This window comes from Nanorana parkeri, unplaced genomic scaffold (assembly GCF_000935625.1).
Source record: "Nanorana parkeri isolate BGI_ZX_2015 unplaced genomic scaffold, ASM93562v1 scaffold75, whole genome shotgun sequence".
Lineage (NCBI taxonomy): Eukaryota > Metazoa > Chordata > Amphibia > Anura > Dicroglossidae > Nanorana > Nanorana parkeri.
In genome coordinates, this window is record NW_017306343.1 from 2061829 (window position 1) to 2068014 (window position 6186).

General features: G+C 48.6%; 1 protein-coding gene across 3 annotated transcripts in view; it reads left to right on the plus strand.

Annotated features, from left to right (window-relative positions):
* The first annotated feature begins 5726 nt into the window (after positions 1–5726).
* LOC108804840 (glutamine-rich protein 1-like) overlaps positions 5727–6186 on the plus strand; it is a 31144-nt gene continuing 30684 nt past the window's right edge. For all 3 annotated transcript variants that reach the window (XM_018576742.1, XM_018576744.1, XM_018576743.1), the window contains exon 1: positions 5727–5996. The gene's annotated coding sequence lies outside the window, so the exon portion shown is untranslated. The remainder of the gene's footprint in view (positions 5997–6186) is intronic.

Here is a 6186-nt window from a genome sequence, read left to right on the forward strand (position 1 = left end):
GGGGTTTCAAAATAGTGCAGGTATCCTGGATGTGCAGCCACTGCCAGGGTATAAAAAATCCAAGCTCCCAAAGTCTGTCATCACCCTATAGTTAGAGGTACTTGATTGCTGGAATTCCACCAGTTGGGGATGCTGTGTCAGTCTTTTCACAGGCAGCTGGTATTGGTGCTGCAGTTCTGCCAAGCAAGCCGAGGTTGGGTGTCCACAAACCCTTCTGGCCTGAAGAAGCAGGTCTTGGGAGTCCAGGATATTTTGACAGAAAGCATTGGATAAGCCTGTCTAGACCTGGAGAGCTGTCACCAGCCCTGGCCTGTTGTAGCTCCTGTCTTCCACATTTGCAAGCCTCAGGACTTCATAGCGTTTTCACATGGGATTTGGCATAGGCTCTGGAGTACTTGGGGAGGCTTTGTGGTCCTGATGCTGAGCACATGGAGGATAAGGCCAATGAAGAGGAGGGGGCACAAGTAACAGAGCTGCCACAAAATCAGGCAGGACCACATAGAAGAGTGCCATGCCCAATGCTGCACCTATCCCAGGTGTCAAAAGGTACACGCAGTGAACAATATATACTGTCCCTGCCAGTGGCGTAACAACCGGGGGTGCAGCAGGGGCGCGGGCCCCGGGCGAAAAGTGAAGGGGGGGCGCCGGCCGAAAATGGCACTTTCGGCTAAATGCCGAAAAGTGACATTTTCCTGCCGTTTTGCCGGCGCGGCCGTGATTCCTTTCATCCCCGCTGGGACACAGAGCAGTGCCCAGCGGGGATGAAAGGAATCAGAGAGAAAATGACAGCCGGCCGAGCGCTGCGGGACGAGCGCTGTGAGCGGCCGGTGTCTTTCCTCCCACACCGCTCGGCCGCCTATCACAGTGCAGCAGAGCGGTGTGGGGGCGGAGACAGCCAGCGCTGTCACAGGAGGCTGGGCTCTCCTCTTGCAGCCTCCTATGACAGTGTGTGTCAGAGAGGAGAACGGGTACAAGCACTCAGCGATCAGTGATCGCTGAGTGTTTGTACATAATTGAGGACCTGGTATGTATACTATATCCTCAATTATGAATGAATGGGAGTGATCTATATCTCCTCCTGTTCATTCATAATTGTAGTTATAGTAAACATACCATGTTATCAATGAACAGGAACACTCATAAAGGATTCCTGTTCATTGATAACAGGGGACACAGAAAAAGAGATTGAGGACTCTGTGTCCTCAATCTCTTTTTCTATTTTTAAAGGGAAATATCAGGGGTCTGTTTAGACCCCCAATATTTCCCCGAAGCCCCTAAAAGTAAAGTAAAAAATAAAAATATTTAATAAAAAATTAATTAATAAATAAAAATTGATTTAAAAAAATGAAAAAGTTTCAAAAAAAATAAAATATTAAAATTTTAAAAATTAAAATAAAAACATGTGTGTGTGGGGGGGAGGTGCAGGGTACAATTCCAGTGGTTGTTTATATAATGGGGGGGGGGAAATTTCTGCCCCGGGCGCCCAGAACTCTGGTTACGCCACTGGTCCCTGCTCAATGGATGAGGTGTTGGTGGTAATGTGCTCCCTGGCGTTGACAGCATTGACAAGAGATACTGTATATTTTGCACCGCATATAGGTGGAGGGCAGGAGAGGCCTTCTGGAAAAAGTAATGTCTACTGGATACCTACTCTGACAGCACAGGCCATGAACTGGTGGCTGTTTCCACTAGCTGGTATATGAGCAGTGGAAATGCCAGCAGCTTTGCCAAGCTTGCATTGAAATGCTGGGTGTGCTAAGGCAACAGTTGTTTCATAATAGCAACTGGGGGAAAATCTTGTGTGAGAAATTTGCTGTTGCAGATGGTAGGGTGAGTTTTGTCAAGAGCTGTTGAGGTTCCAGACTTCGCTTCACCTGCTTGAGCTGGCCCCATGGCCCTCTTCATTACTAAATGTGGGAAAAGCAAACCCATTGAGCTCAGCTTCAGTATCACATGTCGGCTCTAACTATTAGTATGAGTGTATTTTACTCATCCCATAGTTCTTCTTTAACAAATACAGTATCTTAGATGACCTAATAAGTTGTAAAGCTCTTATTTATAATTTTAGGTATCTTTGGTTTTTGCCATTTTGCAAGCGCACACCATTTTGAGGCTTGAAATATTTACTTTATAAGACTCTGGTGTTATTTTTAAAAGCTGAAAATAGCAGCTCCCTGCAAAGCAAAGTTAATAATATCTATTCCACTTCCCGTGCTGCCAAAGAGATAACCTTACTAAAAGATCTTTAACATCTGTCACACTTCTGGCTGTGTCAGAGGCCTGCACCCTCGCTGCCAGCCCCCACATCTCTACTGTGCCCTGTAGATAACACATGGAATACTGCAAAGATACTGAATCCATTTTGCTGAAACTATTTTGCCCAGATATACATTGTAAAGCAGATCTTCAGCTTTGGAGTAGGCATCCTTCCTCTTACACATTTGAAGACAGTCTGATTTGTTTTTAATGTCAAGTATAGGGATGAGCTCAGGTTTGACACTGAACTCTGTCCGAATCTGAGCTCCTCCAAACACGGAAGGAACTCCTCCCAAACATGGAAAGAAGCTGATTCCATACACCCAGCTTGATGTAAGCAAAGGGGTGGGGTGCGGTGATATCATTGATCTTACATGGCTACATTAAGTAAATGACAGTTACCTAATGGAGTCATATAAGGTAAATTATGTCAGCACAAGCATCCGATCCCTTTTGTTTATGGTCAGCTACAGGGCGGGGAATTCCCTTGTAGCTTCTGTGTTTGAATGAGCTCAGGCTTGGACCGAGTTCAATCTAAACTCACCCTGAATACTTTTTTTTTCTCTCTGAAGCCCTGAACTTCCTGATTCCTCCCGTTATGTCCAAGCCACACATTCCAGGAGGCAATGTTTTCATAGGATGGAATATGTTGACCCTGCGCATGCACAGACACGCCGGTAAGGCAGCATTCACACCTACCGTTAAGGAACCTACGAATTCCTACGGCAGGAATCCCAAATATGCCGTTTAAAAGCGGCCACTGCCACACGTTCAAGTTAATATTTGGGTGACAGCAGCAGTCTACATGTAATTGTATCACATTATTATTATTACATAGTATTTATATAGCGCCAACAGTTTGCGCAGCGCTTTACAATATAAGGAAGACATTACAATTACAATACAAGATGGTAAGGGGGGCCCTGCCCGTGAGGGCTTACAATCTAAAAGAGGAGGGGGAAATGATACATGAGGAGATACCTGTGTGGGGATGAATTATTTGAGAATGTGATGGTTCAGTGGTTAGGTTGAGGTGGGATAGGCTTCCTTGAAGAGATTAGTCTTTAGGGAACGCCTAAAGGCAGTCAAGGTGGGAGATAGACGGACAGGTTGGGGTACATACGATTACATGCAGTTAGGAAGAGATTGCTATGCCTTTAGGCACAACTGATGCGTCCAGGGACATTGATCTGACTTACATACAAGGACCTTGTATGTACACTCCACAGATCTCTACCAGTTCCCAGTGCCTGGCAGAGACTTGCAGTGTGCCTACACGTGTGGGATCCTGATCTTTGTCAGATAATTGGGAATTGGCAAATGTGTGTTGTATTATTCTGATTACCTGACTGAGATCTGGGGTGTGCATTCACAGCGGGATCTTGTATATACACTCCACAGATCTCTACCAGTTCCAGTACCTTGGCAGAGAGTTCCAGTGTGTCTGCATATGTGTGGGGAACCAGGAAACAAAAAAACCCCAAAAACTTGGAAGATGGCGACATGAAAGCAGAACTTCATGGAAGACAATGCTGGAGCTCATGGACAAGTACTTCTTTATACAGGAAAATATATCAGAGTTAGAATTAAGTCTTACATAAATGGGGTGAAGTTCCTCTTTAGGCTGAATGTGTTTTTTGAGCCCTATTTGTCTCAACTGCGATGTGGGGGAGGAGGTAAAGCAGTGGCATTTTCACCTTGTTTGGCATAGACTGACATTGGAGCAGAATCAACCCTCATTCACACTGGAGCATCCTGTTGTGCGTTTCCCATAACGTGACATTATGTTCAATAGTGCTCGTTCACATTTCTGTCCCTAGACTTCAAGGGGGAACACTTAAAGGAGAACTATGGGGTCAGTGTTTTTCCCCATAGTTCTCCTTAGGGTAACGGGAGGACACAAACTAGCGTCCTCCCGTTACCCTAAGCTCAGTATACCGCGAGCTACAGCTCACGGTATACTGAGACGCCGCAGCCGGAGCGGATCCCGACTTAGATGACGGGATCCGCCCAGCTGCGTGAGTGACAGCTGGCTCTCTCTATCTATGTAGAGGCAGAGCCAGCTGTACCTGCCCCCTCCCCCATCCGTTCCGCCAGTCAGCGCTGGCAGATCGGAGCGGGGAATCCAGCCCTCCCCCTATCACGGCAGAGAGCCGTGACAGGCGCGAGAGGTGAGCGAACCTGGTATGTGTTCGCTCACCTCCCGATCTACTGAGCCGACCTGTGACAGTCTCATTGTCACAGGTCGGCTAGAACTATGAGGTGAGTGGAAATCACTCATCTCATAGTTCTCCTTTAAAAAATGTGCACAACACAATATCGTGCCTAACAACCGTCTTCTCCTCCTACCAAATAGCTTTTCATTGGTAAAAACTGGGATGCACCGATACCATTTTTCGGTATCGCGTACCGATATTTGTCTTTCGGTACTTGCCGATGCTTCCTGGGCAATTGGTGGCTTCCTGGGCAATTCCCGTTGCGGAGGAAGCTGACTCCATGCTGATTAGCTGGGATGCCAGCTTCCCGGTTAATCAGCAAGAAGCCGATTTCCAGGCAAATAGGAAGGCAGGAGGCGGGTCATTACCCGCTGCCTGGCTTCCTGATTAGCCAGGAAGACAGCTCCATGCTGTTTGGCCAACTCAATTCTCTTTGGCCGAGAAGCTGGAATCCCAGCCAATCAGCATTGAGTCGGCTTCTCGACCAATCAAGAAGCCGGGAGGCGGGCCATTACCCGCCTTCCTGATTAGCTGGGAAGCCAGCTCGATGCTGATTGGTCATGAAGACATGACCAGCGGCCCAGCCTCCTGATTGGCTGGGAAGCTGGCTTGCTTGGACAGGAAGCCATGACATTACCTGCAGCCCAGCTTTCTGATTGGCTGGGAAGCCTGCTTCCCGTGTAAGAAGGCACATGCCCGCTACTCCAAATGTGTAAGAAGGCACATGCCCGCTACTCCTTGTCCTTGGTGTGAACGGGGACTTATGGTCAAGTTTGAAAAACGCAAAAAAAGCTTCAAAATCACCAGAGCACGCTCACCATCAAGTCTGCATGAGGCTTAACCCTACAAACTAGGGTAAGGGGGAATTTATCACAACTGGAGCATTCAAAAACAGGAGCAGTTGCCCAAAGCAACCAATCAGCATCAGTTTGTTCAGATTTAAATATGAAAGCTAGAATCTGATTGGTTACTATTGGCAACTGCTTCAGTTTTGATAAATTCCTTTCTAGGGGTCTCCTGTTCTACATACAGGGATGCTCCCTATGACCACTCTCTTGTGGTCAGGATACAAGCGTGTAAAGGCCGGTCAGGCACCTGTACACACATCAGTTACACAGCCCGGACTGGCCTCTCTCTCCATCTATACACATAACGGAGAGCTCCCGGGCAAGTACACGTGTCAGACTAAAGCCCGGGCCCCGTCATCATGCTACGGCTTCCCCATTGCAGCCTTTGGCCGCACCATCCAGGCATCTAGCGGGGAATCAGACGCGCGCACCGCACCGTTGTGTTGTCGCGTGACGTTGCGATGCGCGCTCCCGCCGCCGTGTATTCGGGGTCGGAGTTCGTGGGTAAAAACAAGATGGCGTCCGGCGCGCCCCGGACCCCCCGCCGCCTGTGACAGGGGTGACTGAGAAGTGTGACAGCGCAGAGAAGAGGCGGACTGCGGCCACTGCTGCTCCTGTTCAGTCGCTGAAGTCCCCCCTGCTCTGTGTGCGAGGCCAGCCCGGAAACAACAAAGAGGTAAATGAGCATCAGAGCCGAGGCCACTTCCATACAGGCGGCGGTGATTCAGCGCCTTCCAGCCCGGAGCATCCCTGTCCCCGGGCATCACACACTGACACCAAGAGGATGCCTGAGTACAGGGGGGAGGGGAGGAGGAGGGAGGTCTCCGTCACAGGACACAGCGGCCTCGCATCCCTCACACAAGGTA